Source organism: Parambassis ranga, chromosome 8 (genome assembly GCF_900634625.1).
Source record: "Parambassis ranga chromosome 8, fParRan2.1, whole genome shotgun sequence".
NCBI lineage: Eukaryota > Metazoa > Chordata > Actinopteri > Ambassidae > Parambassis > Parambassis ranga.
In genome coordinates this window covers 17,055,167-17,071,712 of record NC_041029.1, presented here as the reverse complement: position 1 = coordinate 17,071,712, position 16,546 = coordinate 17,055,167, and the positions used below count along the sequence as shown (strand labels likewise).

The 16,546-nt window shown below is 47.3% G+C and overlaps 1 long non-coding RNA gene across 1 annotated transcript in view; it reads right to left on the bottom strand.

The window, feature by feature from the left end:
- Positions 1-16,014, bottom strand: part of LOC114440210 (uncharacterized) — a 28,723-nt gene extending 12,709 nt beyond the window's left edge. The window contains exons 1-3 of the long non-coding RNA XR_003671105.1: positions 15,877-16,014; positions 9,059-9,144; positions 2,055-3,128 (exon numbers count right to left, since the gene is read on the bottom strand). This is a non-coding gene — a long non-coding RNA (uncharacterized LOC114440210). The remainder of the gene's footprint in view (positions 1-2,054; positions 3,129-9,058; positions 9,145-15,876) is intronic.
- Positions 16,015-16,546: the final 532 nt, after the last annotated feature.

Below are 16,546 nucleotides of genomic sequence, written 5' to 3'. Positions count from 1 at the left end.
TGCGGTGAGGCCGGCAGGACTTCTGGTGGACATCACATCCGTCTTTGTCTTTCTTCTGTCCTCCAACATACAACACACACATCCCGCTTTGAATCACTCCGTCAGTCATCCCCTTGGATGGATTTTTTTTTTCCTCCTTCATCAAGAACATGAGGAGTGGAGGGAGATTTATTGAAACAATCGCCTTATGACTCAGTAAAGCTGTTCCATATTTTAACAAAATATCACAACGCTAAGACGATTTCAGAAATCTAGGCCACATGGCTTCGTTTGATGCCTTTCTAAGATGTTCTTGTTAATCAAAAACATCTGCTTGTTGAGAAAAGAAAATGTCGTGTTGTGGTGGTTTATCAGAGGGATTCCTTAAACGACAGACAGCAGGATAATCCGAGACCCCCTTTCTTCTCCCAGCAGACCTCTAACACTAAATCCCAACCAACAAGAGCTCAAGCCGAGCAGACACTTGACCTGCATGCTAACTCCTTTCTACAAGGCCAGAACCTGATTCCTCAGTCCACACTGCGCAGCTCAGTTGACCTGTAACCATGTGAAGGTCACACTTAACATAACGAACCCCCCAGCTGGACTGAGCATACCATACAGCACGTCTTCTGACAGCAGCCATGTGTTTAATTGGGACGCTGGGAATGCTAAAACACATCCAACAGACTGTCTGAAGGGCAGATCTGTCGGAGTAACACCACTATGAAATACATTTTTAAAGACGTTTCCTCTCAGGATACAAAATGTGAGAACATATAAATGGCCACGTCTCAGAGATTTGATTGTTGGTTACATAACGTTAGCCATAGCTAGCAAAATGTCTTTAACTGTCCAACATCTTACACCTAAAAAAGGAGGTACTGGCTTGTTTTCCTAAGGAATAAACTATATTCACAACCTTAGAGAACATAGACCTTTTTATAAGAGCTACTAATAATGACCACACATTGTACAAGCTGCAAGATCAAGCCAAAGCAGAACTGTCAAAAACTGACATGAGGGTGGCTTCAGAAATGAGTCAATCCCCCTAATTATACCACGGAAATAAAGAGGGGACAAAATCTGTTTTTGGTGTGTTTATAGGGTCAAGCCTTTGTCCTGTACCCAGCCGTCAATGGGCGAGGGACAAGGTGCACCCTGGTCGCTATCATTGACAGTAAAAACTATGGACAGAGCTTCCGTGACGTCACCCGTTTGTTTCTGAAGAGCCGTTTTGAGGCTCGGTGGAAGGCTCCGAGCGCTGCCATGTTGGCAGCGACACAGTCCGCCAAAACTCCAAATACAGACAAAGACAGGGAGCACGAGCGGAGTTTAGGGGGGCGGGCGATCACGGAAGCAGGAAACTCGCGCTGTGATACGGCAACCGCCTGTCACTCAAAGCGGCAACGCCCATAATTATGCGTAATTTTAAGTCCGAATACAATTAAAACGAAAACTTATCCTTTAAGACCAGAGTGGTTTTTTGTACCAGGCTGTAAACATGTTCTTTTCTGCTGTGAAGTCGGCCATTTTAACATGGGTGTCTATGGAAAATGACTCGCTTCTGGAGCCAGCCCCTAGTGGCTGCAGCGTGAACTACAAGTTTTGACACTTCTGCATGGGCTTCAAGTCTGAGCCCCGAAGGCTGCTGCTTGGTCACTTCACTGAGCCTCAGGACCGCTCTAAGACTTTTTATTTGAGTCTATTGATGGAGAAGTTTTCTCACATTTCAAGGCGACGCTCGTCAGTGGGGCTCAGTGTGTGTCTGAAGTTGTTGAACAGTTCAAACTCAGGTAATGACCTTTCCTGTGCAGCCGTCTTTCCATCTCTGCTTAATCTCCAGCCTGCCTCCGCTCTGTATCATGTACTGCTACAGAAATGTCATTTAAATGTCAGTCAGAGATACAAAGAAATGAAAAACACAAAAACTGGAGGATATCAGGATCGGCAGATGACGTGAGCAGGCGAGGAATGAAATGTGATGTGTGTTTTGTCTTGTTCTCAACAGTCCCTGCATTATTTACTGAGAAGAAAGTGCACAGATAAAGAAAAGAAGAAAAAACCAAACTCACCGTCGCATCCCTCTCTCCTCCCGTCACACACGGTGGATCCTCTTTGTGGTTCTTCTCTCGGTGTGGATAATTCTCTGCTCGGGAACTTCTGTGTTCTTCGCCTGCAGCGTGACAAAAGCTGATGAGGCTCTTAGGAACTTCTCCAGCCCCTTGGTGTAGCTTTCTACCTCTGGAGGCTTTGTGAGGTGGAACTCATGGCAGAGAAGAGGGGTGTGGGGGTTGGGGGGGGGGGGGCAGAACTTCAGAGTAGGATCTCTGAAGGCCCCGGTGGGCAACAGATGTTTTATGCTACTGCTTAGATTGCGAGGCTTGAGTTTGATGTGACTTGGCTTCAGAGCAAATGAAGTGATGTTTCCTGCCAGGCGGATCTCCTGAGTCTCCTGCGCGGCTTCTCTGGAGGCCTCCCTGGCTACCGTTGCTATATTCAAGCCTCTGGGGCGAGTGGAAGAAGTTTACTTCTTGGTAGGTTTGAAGCTCCGGGCTTATGAGCACATGCAGAGCAGATTAAAGCTCAACAACTCTGATCGCTGTTGCTGAAAAGTCTCCTTCCGTTTCCTTGATTGAGCGTCACAGAAGTGTGTTTGCCGATTCAGAACGTTGCCTGCCAGATGCAGAGATGAGTGAGGCTGGTGTGTGTGTGTGTGGCTGCCCTCTTACTTCCTGTGGTAACCAGCTGCAGTGAGCAGGTCAGAGCTGGCAGTCGGATTAGAGGTCCGAGGTCATCGCTGGTCGTCACAGTTGCAGCGAGGAGAGCTTGAGAGGCAGTACAGGTTGTCACGGTAACAACAGTGAGAGGTCACGGGTGTGTTTTTTTTTTTTTTAATGCTCCGTGTTCCGGTCACCGAGTTGGCTGTTTCGGTGGAGGAGGTAGGCAGTGGGAGAAAATCCCTGAGGTAAAAAAAAAAAAAGGTTTTCTGGGAGGTAGAAAGCAGAAAGTGGCTTAATCTGACCGGATCAGAGAAAGATGGCAGGAGGTAAATCTGTGCTGTGTCAGGTTCTGAAAAATAATGCTGGTGGTTTGCCAGAGTCCAAAAAGGCTGAACAAGAGCGAGTATGGTTCTTCAGGGGATCCACCTGTGGAAGACAAAAACAACAAGTTAGCGCTCGTCCTTATACATAAACAACAGCGAACGCTAAAGCTAGCAAAGGTAGCAGCTTTTAAGATGACATATTCTGAAGACTGGGCTTCAGATGTGGCCGACATCTTTGATCCTTCATGAGATTTGTGCTCCTGTGCACTCGGTTTGAATCCAGGGTCCAGGCCCCACGCTGCAGCATAAAATGAGGGCACTTAGATCTTCCACCATCTCCTTCATCTTGGCAGAGATGGAGGCGGCTTCTACTTCACCGGTCCCTGGAGGCCTTCATGTTGATTATTAATATTTAAGGCGGAGGGAGCAGACTCACAGCTGTACCTACGCTCCTAACACAGGCAAACAGGTGCAGCGAGTGGAGCCTCGTACGAGGAGTTCTCTTCAAACACCTACGACTGATGATCCATCTCAACGATTTTAACCCTATTTTTAACCCTCTCAAAGAATTGAGCTGAACACAGCAGCTGATGCTACAGTGGACACTTACTCCTACACTCTCTCACACATTCAAATGAGATGTGGCCATCATGGTCGTATTTACCATCTGTAACACTCATACTTTGTCAATGGTCGCTTTAAGCTAAATGCTTACACACACAAAACACTGACAATGCTAAGTCCCATCCATTGACAGTAAAAACTATGGACAGAGCTTCCGTGACACCACCCGTTTGTTTCTGAAGAGCTGTTCTGAGGCTCGGTGGGAGGTTCCAGGACGTTGATGACCGCCGCCATGTTGGCAGCGTCACGTCCGCCAAATCTCCAAATACGGACAAAAAGGGGGAGCACGAGCGGGGTTTAGGGGGGCGGGCGATCGTGGAAGCAGGAAACTCACGTTGTGATACGTCAACTGTCTGTCACTCAAGCAGCAACGCCCATAATTATGTGTAATTTTAAGTCAGAATACCATTGAAACGAGTGAGTTGTAAAAAAATTCACCCCCCGTACAATTGACACTAGAAGAGAACCTATCATCTGAGACCAGAGTGTTTTTTTGTACCAGGCTGTAAACATGTTCATTTCTGCTGTGAAGTCGGCCATTTTAACATGGGAGTCTATGGGGAATTACTCGCTTTTGGAGCCACCCCCCAGTGGTTGTGGCGTGAATTACAAGTTTTGACACTTCATGGGCTTCAACTTTGAGCCCCGAAGGCTGCCGCTTGGTCCCATCGAGGCGCTAGAGACCAAAAGTAAATGGACAGTATGAGCATTAATAAATCTAATCTCAATACGTCAGTCCTATTGATGCAGCTGTCTGACACAGACGAATACATCCGGCCCTGGATACACACACAACATATGTTTAAGGAGAGGCACAGGGGAAATAACTGGAACCCGCTCAGACTCCGGTCGTTAATTCTGGCGAGCGGCGTCTTTCTTTTCTGCTTTCACAGCCAGTTTGGCAGCCCGCCAGCCTTCACAGCTCTTTTACTTTGTGACGCCTGTACTGTATTTCTGTAATGTACATTTGTCAGTGTAACTGATTGGGGGGGGGGGAGTCAGAATGATGCACAGTGTATGAATAACTCTCCCCTCACGGCCGCTCCTCTCTCCTTCTGTCTCCTTCATGAGATTAATCTGGCTGCTTCTTTCGTTCTGCGTTTCCTGCAGCCGGTTAATTAGGCCCCTCTGCTGAGCTCTCATTTGTTTGCCTGGGAGACGACGACTACAGTGAGGAGCCTGTTGTTCCTGGGTTTTTGCTGTAAAATGTAGAGGAGAGACGTAGCAGGGACGAAGGGCTTTATGTAACAGGAGACAGAAAGAGACACAGAGCAGCCTCAAAGAGACCGAAAATGATCACAAAGAATCATAAAGCAATGAAGACAAACAACATGACCACAAAGAGAGACGGAGATAACAGAGAACTCTGTACGAAGGGGTGGTGGAATGTCCTCAGTATGGTGCTGCTGGCACCAAAGGAGTTACGTGTCCTCTGTAGGTACTGCCTGCTGGCCTCTCCTTAAGGAACTGAAGGAGCTGTCAAACATTGTTCCCAGATATTTGCACTCCAACAGGTGTGCCAACAGGTGTCCACAAACTGCTTGAGCACCGGGTCATGGTGGTGAGAGCGGCCTGAGAGCGGGGACAGGAGAGCAGTGTCAGACTCAACCAGATGACACCGTGGAGGGGTGGACCTGCAGCCCTGAGGGGAACCAGTGGAGGTGGAGATGAGGTCTGAGAGGGTTTATGTCGTTGACCAGCCCTCTCTGTCATCTGTTGGCCAGGAAGTGTAGTAGATGCTCCGGCAGGTGGAAGCGATGGTGCAGTTTCTCTGCAGGATGTGCGGCTGCAGGGTGTTGAATGCAGTCGAGCGCTCTGCACAGTGCCGTAAGACACGTCCGCTGATGCTGTCAGGACCAGGTGCTGTGGTTGTTCCGGTCCTCTTCAGAGCTCTTACCTCCTCCTCCTCCTCCTCCTCCTCCTCTGTGATGAAGGTTTGTTCTACTTCTGCATTTGTGTGAGAGGAGCTAAAGGTTTCTTCTGTTCACCTCCCAACAAAGACACACAGACACCAAACACACTGATGACTGATCAGACCACACTTAACCGTTCACTGCCCAATGTTTCATCTGATTATTTTCCCACAGGACTGGTTTGTGCTGGTGGATGTTTGTTACCAGCTCACCGTGCAGTTTAATTTATGGAAATTAATGAATTGCATTCTGCATCCATCAGTTCCAGTGTTCAAACAGAGAGCATCTCCAGCTAATTAGGCAAATAACTGCACCGCTGACATCAACAGCCGAGGAGCTGCTGCAGGTTCTTCATGCAATAACCTCAAAAAAAAGTTCATCACAGTGACGCCTCAGCATCGGTGCGGCGTGACCTTTGACCCAAACCCGATGACCGAGTCATGCTGTGGTCAGCGGGGGGGGGGGGTTGTTGTTTCCGGGGACGAGGTTTCAATTGTCCTCCACGTTATCCAAACATGGCTGGAAGCCGAGAGCTGCTGTGTGAATGCAGCTGAACGTCGTTTGTGGAATGATGATTTGTTGTGCTGTCATGAACCATTCAGAGCGCCCCCCCCCTTAATTAAGCCTCGTCCAAGTGGAGCAAATTATGACATGATGAGTCTGATGCAGAATTTTACACCCAAACAAGCTCGGCTACACAAAACGACGCTGCCACACATGCAGAAGTACACAGGCCCATTTCCTCACAGTGTGCAGAGTGCAGAGCAGCATGAAGCCTGATACTGATGCCGACAGACACCGGCTGAGAGGGGACGAATCAATCAGACCGTACTCGTTCACTTTAACCTCTTAATGCATCAAAACCTGAACCTGACACTGAGATATTTCACTAAGCTGCTGGGTCCAGGTGGAACTGTGCTCAGGATGTCCGACCGAACAGAGGCTTCAGTTTGTGTGGGTATGTTTGCTTCCTGAAGTCTGTTCTGCTTCACATTATGGAGCAGTCAAAGAGGAAGTCTGGACTCAGAGGTGACTGCTGGGTCCAAGGTGTAGGAAACTAAGAGCATACAGGCGAGTCCATCGTCACTTTTAACCTGCACTGTCTGAATGGACTGCTAGAGAAGGCTCCTGCAGGAAGCTGCTCGTCTGGAAATGTCCATTAAATTATTTATTGATCTAAATGTAGGATAAAACAGTGGTGGAGGAAGTACTGGAGCTGGGATCTTAAGTAACAATACATTTACCCAGTGAAATATATACTCAAGTAAAAGTAGAAGTGCTACATCAACAATCCTACTTAAGTGAAAGTCTTAAGTACTTTTAAAAGTACTTAAAGTAAAAGTACTCACACAGTGAGGTGTCTCTGTATATCTAGGTGGAGCCATGTTGATAAAGAATGCAGATGTAGCTCAGGTGTAATGCTTCCGTCTCTACAGGTGTCACTGCGACCAAGCAGCCATTAAAATAAAAAAACTCTCACTTAGCAGGAACCTCTGGGCCTGCAGATCCGTCCTCATTAGATCTCTTTCAGGACTGTTAAAAGGTACTTTAGCTTAGCATGGTGCTAATTGGCTAAACTTATGCAATGTGCAGGCACAAAAGGAGGCCTGCGGAGCGGACGCAGCGATCAACAAAACAAAGGACAGAGACAGGGAAAGGTGGATCTATGATGATGTAACACTACTGGCTTCTTACATCTCAGATTAAGATCACCTCAGCGTCTCCTACACCACAACGGAAACACAAACACATGAGCTGACATTTCTATTGTGCTACTCCACCTGCAGCACTTCACATCCTAAGCTCCTGCGGTCAAACACCTCTGCCTGAAAGAAAGTTTGATACTTTTATGTGTTGTTAATGAACATTGCTTAAAGGTCGAGTAGCAGATTTCATTCTGATGCACTTTTTGTTAAATTTGTGTAACTTCTCTTTACAATCCGATAGCAACCGATTAGTTCGGCAGTTTCGCTTTAAAACGAAGAATATGAATCATCTGAAGCTATAAAACATAAAAACATCATCAATCCTCCGGGTGGACCCTGTAGGAGTATTGGCTGGTTGTCACTCTCTTCCTGCTCTGTGCACCAGAGAGGTACGTGCATGATGGCCGAAGTCACAGACCGCAGCTCGTCTTCAGGTGATGCGTCCATGTGATTGGAGGCGTGGCTTCGGGGTGAGCTCCGAGAGAAAGGGGCGTGTGTCTACTTTAAATCTGGCTGACTCACTGAGTTTTCAGAATCTCCTCCCCTACCTTGAAGCACTGAGTGTGTGTTATGTACTGGTATGTGTGTGTTTTAAGGGTTAACCTTATAAGGAGAAATCATTAAGGAACAGAAGAATGATGAACATGAAGGGAGAACTGAGTCTAAACCACGGCTCCTCCCCTAATTTACCAACCACTGGAAGAAAGTCTATGTGATGTTTGCTGGTACAAGCTAACTTATTCTTCCAATAAATCTTCAGGTGATGAACAGTTTCTGTCGCCGGCGTGCAGCATAAACCTGCTTTAAATTACATCAGCCACGTTCTGTCACGTCTCATCAGGGCGTCAGAGCGCCTGTGTGACTGCTGCTGCTGCTGCTCCACAGTCGCTCAGCGGGGGAATAAGAACATCGGCCGTTTCTCCCGGGGTGGTGCTACTTCACAGTCCTCTCACATACGAACACGCTGCGTGCGCTGCTACGCTAATTTAAAAAACAGTGGGTAAAAAATCTCCGTAACAAACACAGAGGACGGCGGATGATGAGGTCGTGTTTCAGTATCGACTGTGGAGAGATCACATTAACTCAGCAGAACCTCAGGATGAAACAAGCGTCTGTTTTATGTCTAATGTTAGAAGGAACGGCCCTGAACACTGCGAACATATATCAGCCATACACCACAACCCTGATGCTAAGATGCTCGCTAAGGAAAATAAGGCTAACAGGTGTCTGATGATATGTTATAAAAAATATTAACCCTTTCACTACTATCACCATCAACAGTTCGCTTCATGATTCTGTCAGAAAATGTTCTTTGTATTCATTATTTTACCAGTTTTTCTTGATTTATTATTATGTTATAAATGCTCAGAACAGTGTGTAATAACAAGAAAAGTAAAAAAACCGATTTGAATTTTCTTCTACAACATGTTAAAACTGACACCAGTGTGCTTAACGGCTGACAGTCTTTGCAGCTTTGTTTAAAGGCCAAATGATGTTAAAGCTGACGTATAATAAAGTAAATCTCTTCCCTATGCTAACATACAGGCACACTCTATACAACATAATTTATTATTAGCTGTTTAAATTGTAACGTTTGGCCCAACACGTTCTGTATGAATGCTGCTACAAACACAGCCCCTCAGCAGAAGGCTGCTGCGTGCCGTCCGCCCTGCAGACACACACAATAAAAACCTCTGATCCAAAGTACAGAGGAGCTGCATCAGGACACGGTAAGACATTGTTTTTATTTAACCTTTAACTATAACTTTTGATAAGTAAACAGAACCAACCTGGTGCTGTGGAGATGGAGGCCTGTCTCCTTTGTGGACAAAAACATCTTCGAGTCTTTAGATGTACAGTTTCTGCACCGGAATATCTGGAAAAAAAAGGACAAAAACAGAATCAGATATAATCCATACAACGCAAACTTCATCAATAATCCGTCTTGTTCAGGCCTCTTCACATGAAGGCTCCACTCACCAGGGGGCACCAGCGATATCAGCTTCAAGGCAAGTTTCTGAATGAAATCACATGAGGAAATATAGAACACTGCTGCGCGCGTGTGTGTGTGTCTGTGTGTGTGTGCGCGCCTCAGATTAAGCTGATTTAGTGAAAGTGAAAAGACTGAAAAAAGATCTCCCAACAATAAGAAGGCTAAGACTCTTTATAAACGGGTCAACTTGTGCCTCCAGTCAGATCACATGGTTCAGATGCTGAGGAGAACCCCCCCCCCCTCTGGTGGTTAAGCTCTGAGAGCTTAATGAAAAGTGAAAACAGATCTTATCGACACACTACTTTAACCGACTACTGTTGAATCAACTAGTGGAATTTTCATAAAGCATCATTGGGTTGAAACAGTCGCATGCTGGGAGTGTGGATGAACAGAGGAGGCATCTCCAGCATTCCTGTGGGAGTTTTTCAGCTGATTTCGGCAGATTCTGGACTAAACTAAAGAAACAATCCGTGCGTTTGTTCGACAAAAACAGAAAGAAAGGAAAACAAATCATTCTCTGAATTTATATTTTAAAAATGAGAATCACTGCTGTGGCTTTTCTGTCACGTCCTCTCACCTAAACCTGTATTTGTGTGCTGAGGTGCAGCCTGCGTACCCCCATCAGGGCTCCCCGGCCTGCTCTCCGTCCAAAATCCACCCGTGTGCACTCCAGCCTCACATGCTCAGCTACTAAACTCCTCGGACCTTACGATAATCTCCTCATTAACCATTCAGGTGTCTTCTCCTGTAACACTGTCGTGTTTTTGCCTCTTGCTCTGCTGCAGGCTGCTGCTTAACTACATTCAGACAAGAATGTGGGCTAAGCAGCACAGGCACATTGTGACAGGTGCACATTTCTGTTCTCTGTCATCCTTGGTAAACAACATGTAAAACCATGACTGCAAGTACACTAATCAGAAGCTAGCACCTAGCTTGGAGTCAGGATCTAATGAGATTTGAGCTGCCTTGTACGGTAAGAGGGCTAATGAAGTGGTGCCTCTCTCACTTCGCCGCAGACCGATCAGTGCGCCGGCCAATTAGTGAATCAACTGGGAGACAACAGCCCTACAGCAGATGAAGCTCGGTGCAGTTCTGCTCCGGTTGGGGCTCACAGGAGCAGGCGGGGACTGTGCCAAGTGTTTCCAGGATCCAGTTCTGCAGCAGCGCCTCCTTCATGATCCTGGTCTCCCAGCGGAGTCTCTCTGAGAACAGTGTGTGAGCTTTACTGTACAGCACCTCAGGGGGGAGCGTAGAGCTTGACTCTTCAGAGCAGTGTCTGCGCTTTTCATGGAATCCCTCCAAAGCATTCTACCCTTAAAGCAACACAAGCCCTGTGAGAGGTGCTACTAAACGAAAGAGAGACACAGAGAACAAGAGGGACGCCGTCACAACCTGGTCAGTGATGTCAAAGACGGCACAATCGAGAAATACATGACTCACAGCCAATCAGAGTCATTTAAATGCACGGAAGGGATGCATCGTTGATGAGATGCTAATTTGATCAAATCTGTGTGAGACATCAGCTCTGACATGTGGACAAACCTCTAGACCACCGATGCAGCAAATGTCCCTGCTGTGGGACAAATGAAGGTTTAAGGCCATCAAAGGTCTTTCAACACAACATTTCAAGAGACAACCTGCCATTTCTGAGGTTGATCCACAGATCAGACTTGAGTCCAACGCCTCCAATCAGAGACCAATCCAAACAGTGGAAGCAGTCAGAGTCTTTAAGAACCTTTCAGGCTGTATCCAGATCTGAACAGCACAAATCCAGTTAAAGAGAGATTGATCTGGCTAAAGTCTAAACGCAAATCTGGCCAGAAACGTCATACATCCAGGTTCACGGTATCCTGTTTGAGTTCAAAAGCCGTGTGTAAACACCTGTGGAACTACGGAAGCTTTGCCCGGAGTTTGTTTTTGTTTCTTTTTTTTACCCCCGAAAGAAACCGCCAACGCACGCACCCGGTCCTACCCCAGGATTGAACTATCCTTCTTAAAAGCTGTGCAGATCCAGATTCTATCCCACTCTAGCTGGATTGACTTTCCCCAGCCAGAAGGGGGGCTTCATCAGTAAGGTCTGCATCGAGATGATGGCCTTAGCACCCTTAGACAACTACTTCTTTCCAACATGATGAATGAGCTCATAGGATCACTTCCTGGGCGTCCAAGATGCTGACTCGTGCTCAGACAGGCTGCAGGATCAGAGGGGTAAATGCTTGCCTGCTTAGTAATGGGCGGCAGGGTTTTGAGCTCCCTGTAAGGAGAGTACAACCACATCAGAGCTAAAATATGAAAGACAGAACGACCCTTTTCATCTCAGCCTGAGGGAGGAGCCTGCGGCTAAAAAGACATCCACACAAATTGACTAACAATCCCCGTCCTGCCTCCAGAAGGAACTGATCGCTGTGTGTTCGGTGGAGTGGCAGAAAGCGCTTCCTCTCCCTGGTTTCATTAATTGATCACAGTTTGTAGAGATTTCTCGTCCAGCCTTACCCCTGCTACCACTTCAGGATATTAGAACTGAAGCCCTCTGTCATGGTCCTAAACCTCCCCGCCAGGACACATCTGAGTGCTCTGAACCCCGATTTAGGACCACGTCTTAGTCGACTTCTGCCAGATCGTCTCTGGCTCGCTGACTGAGGTCTGACTCTCTGTGTGTGGGAGATCAGGAATGTGACACAAGCTGCAGTGGATAAAGGAACGTTCTGCTCTAAGTGAGAAGAGTAAAAACATACCAGAGAAAGCAACACCTAAGCCCCGTGGCTCTGCATGTTTACCTCACTCCTGATGTGTGTGTGTGTGTGTGCACTTTAGGTACGGTGTGTTTTCAACTTCTGAATAAAATGCAGCTGCGCAACACTGGCGTTTCCCTTCAGGTGCTGTATGGAGGCGAGCCGCACGACCTGTTCTGGGTTTGTTTTTTGTCAGGTGTTGCATTATGTTCCTCTATCAGGTGAGGAGTTCGCTTTTTCCACAAGCGTATAGCTTTTATTTTTCCTAAATTAACCGTTTCTTTCATCCATAGGAGGAGTCAGAATCCTGCACATGGCCACCAGTCAGTGTACAGCTTGGAAAACATCACATGAATGACTTATACATATAGACAAGTAAAATGTACAGTCGCTCAGTGTACGCTTACACCGAGTGCAGGATTACCAAAGCCACTGCACAGAGTCCTTCTCCATCGCCACATGCGTTCTATTCAGTGACTTATTTACCAACACGGATGAGACGAATGGGCACAGCCGCTAATTAGGATAGTTTTTTATTTGTATTTATTTCTGAAGCAGCATGTGGGGGAAGTGTCTGAATACAAATCATGATTTCTTATTCCAGCACAAAGGAGGGGGGCGTCGGAGGAAATGATCATTAATAAAGCTGTCACCAGACAGAACAGAGGATGGAATTTAACTAATGATGATGATGCTGAGGGATAAATCACTGAGGATCCCCAGCTTCATGCATTTTCATCCTCAATTTGCAGTTACACATACAGCAGGAGGCGAGGCTCCTGAAGGCTGTCACCGTCGCCATGGCAGCATCACAGTCTGCCAAAACTCCAACTACAGACAAGGAGGAGGAGCATAGCGGAGTCGAGGAAGGAAGATACGAAACTTGATTGTTTTTTGTACCAGGCTGTAAACATGTTTAACAACATGGGAGTCTATGGGGATTGACTCACTTTTAGAACCAGCCCCTAGAGGCTGCGGGGTGAACTGCAGTTTCTTCCCCACTCACCGCACTGGCTTTTTGCTTCGGCCTCGGATGTTAGATGCATCCAATCATTGCAAACTGACTCTCAATATGCCTTTTAATACAAGTGAATCTGAATATGAACACGCTCCCTCTTGTGGCTCAAAGGTGCACTGCAGGCACAAATCTTCGGAAGACAATGGGACAAATGTGAGCACAAAGGTGGAGCAGGCACCTTAAAGTTATCATTTCATAATTCAGCTTTAAAGCCTCAACGGGATCTAAACAAGTTCAGTGTATTTTTTAATTTTCCTTTTAATTATAAGTCATTGTCTTGCTGAATGTAAATAAATGTCCCTTTGGGGATCAATGCAGTCCATTTTATTGACATTTTATTGGCTGAAAATAATTTTTAATCAGTCCATTTATGATGCTGGTGGGAATCTGCTCATGTGCAGCAGTTGGATGCACCATGACGGTGTTCACAGACCACAGAGCAGACCCCACCCTCCCATCATCTGACTGCATGTGAGCTCCGGGGAGCGGGCAGAGGCTGCCTCCACACAGCCCGGTGTTATGTAACCACCGTCACACACACTGTGGAGAGAGGGGGAGAGAGAGAGGGAGAGAGAGAGGGAGGTGGCGCTTGTTTTCTTTTCCTGTCTTTCTCTTCTCCCCCCCTCACCTTCATCCTCCCCCACCTCCCCCTTTGACTCGCTATACATTAGAGCTCGGGAAAACCAGGACGCCGACCTCGCTGCGACGGAGGGAGGGGGGGGGGGTGCGTCAAAAGAGGTCACGTCTGGCTGCCGGCAGAGATTACGGCTTTGTGCGTATGCATGTGTACATCACTGTGGTTGTTACATGGGCTCTTTGCTTTGTGATTTGCAGCCTTGGGAAAATAAATGTATTCTTTAATAACGTCCTGCTGGCCGGTGCCTGCACTTCATATATATATATATATATATATATATATATTTATATACTTCAGCTCCAGTGGATTTATTGGCTGTTATTGTGAAACAGCTACACTCTCCTCAGTCTGCAGGAGGAACTCACAACATACTAATAAATCTTCCTCAAGCTGCCACAGTCAGAACTGGGTTACTGGGGGAAAGTCCTGTAAACAGGTTCCTGTGCCTTCGTCTGAACGTCAGATATTTGAAACATATAACATGTAACATCACGTTGTTTCCTGCTGCAGGGTACAACAGGCTGTGATGCTCAGAGCTAGCAGCTTTACAACACAGAGGTTTCTTTCTGGATGTTTACTAGCTGCTATTTTTAACCCGACTTTCTTTTATTTCTACAGCGCGTCAACACAACACAAAAAGACGCTTCACAGTCACAGCAGGCCCTCAGCCCGCAGCGCTGCACAGTCGATGCTAAGCTAAAAACAAACCTCCTTCCTCTGTGTAATTAAACAAAGTGCTTTTAAGCTAACGTTTCTGTCGATATGAGTTATAAGACGACAAGCCCAGTGCATTCTGGGAGGGTGAACTTGCTTCTTACAGTTCTGCTCTTTGTGACGAGTACTCGAGTACTCGAGTAATATTCAGAGCAAAATGCATAGATGACTAATTTAGCATTCGATGACCCGTTAGTGACGTCAGCGAGAACAGTTCTCTGACTCGTGGTGCAGCAGGATGATCAGTGTTTTTTGGTGCAAGAGGCCGTGGGTCTGAAACCCGGGCGAGGCGGGTGCAGGTTGGACACAAACAGACGCACAGTTTTGGCGCCGGGTTTGGAGACGGTCGCGGGCGGAAGCAATGACAAAGCAGCGCGTCAAAGTAGGCGCCCACCAGTGAAGTAGCTATTAGCTGCAGCCGCATTTATGGGAAAACTATGATATTTACGCGTGATCCGATTACTCCAATAATCGCAAAAAATAATCGGCGACTACTCAAAATACTCGTGTGTTGCAGCCCTACTGTGTTTATCTATGCTTTATACTGAAGAAGACATTTCAGTCAATGGTCACAACATGTCGCTGCTTCCAGCTCAGTGTAGAAGTCGCAGTTTTTTACGCTGAACTTGCAGCTCTGATCGTCGAAGTGTCGACATTTTAATGGGTTAAATACGATATATTGATTCAATGATGACAACTTTCACAGAACACACCAGCTCACCGCCTTTAGTAGCTGTGATGCTAACACTGCTACATGTGCTGCAGACACATTATGTAATGATGCATGTTTTTCTGCATGCACAGAGTCCAGTCACAAAACCTGGCTCATATATTAGAATCTGAATAAGTCTTCATCCATAATCAGCAGCAGCAGCCCGGGCCCTCTGCTCAGCAGCAGCCCGCTGGTGCCGCTCAGCCCATCAGATCATCCTCTCCTCGGCCTCACCCTGCGCTGCGCCTACAGGCTGCGGAGGCGCAGTTCCTGTGCGCCTCATGCACCGCCTCGGAGCGGGTCCAGCGCACTTTGGCACACTTTGTACGCACAGACCTAGTTGTGTATGTCACAGCAAAGGAATGTGGCTGTAAATCACGCACACACACACACGCACACACACGCACACACACACACTGTATGTATCTGCATAAAGCTGCTAGAATGTAGTTCAGCAGGTTCCTTATTGCAGCAGGTCAGTCCTCTGTCAGAGGGCGCAGGGGGGACCGGGGGGACCGGGGGGACCGGCCGTGCCTCCCTGCCTGCCTCCCCCCCTGCCGTCACCTTCAGGTAGACTCCAGCAGGCCGGCGGCGCAGCGCCCGGGTTGACATGAGGACAGCAGCGCTCACCTTGCACCACGCCGTCCCCCCTCCTGAAACCAGCGTCCCCCCTCCTCCCTTCCCCTCCACGCTACAAGTGCATCAACACTCCCCGGCTCCTGCCGAACCCCACGGAGACACTTTCCACGCGAGACACAGCGGAAGAAGCGGAGTAAACACGCAGAAATGAACGCTTCCTTACCGTGTGCGTTCCGCCGCTTCGCCTCTCTTCCCCGACTCCTCTCCGGTGTTGACTTCCTCCCTCCCTCCCTCCCCCTTTCAGTCAGCTATCAGGTGCGTGGGGAGACGGGAGAGCCGAGCCGGAGCAGCTGAAGTCATGGCCGCGGTCTGCAGGGAAAACTCCACAGCGTCTACTCGCTGCCGTGAGCTCGGTCCTCCTCCCCCATGCCTGTACAGTGCGGCCGAATGCGGGTCAGGAGGAGCGGAGCGCCGCCGCCGGGAAGGATTCATTATCCACAAGGTCCACAGCGCCCCCACGGGCCGGGGAGCGGTACTGCTGCTGACAGAGGGGAATTACATAATCCCGAGAGCCCGGAGAATTAAAGGTGAACGGCTCTGTTAGAACAGCTGAGATTAACGAGTCACAGTGTTCTGTAGCTTCATACATCTCAGCTTTAATATCCGGCTTCTATATATAGAAGCTGGAGAATTTAACTTATTAATAACCAATCAGTGGTGAGAAATGATACAGACCTGTTTCAACTCATTTGATTGGTCTGTACTTAAATTTATAGTTTGTACAATAAATATAAATTTATTTTAAAATTTAAATTTTTCAAATTTAACATTTTTTGTATAATAAAACATATATTATATATAACATATATAATATATATATATATATATATATA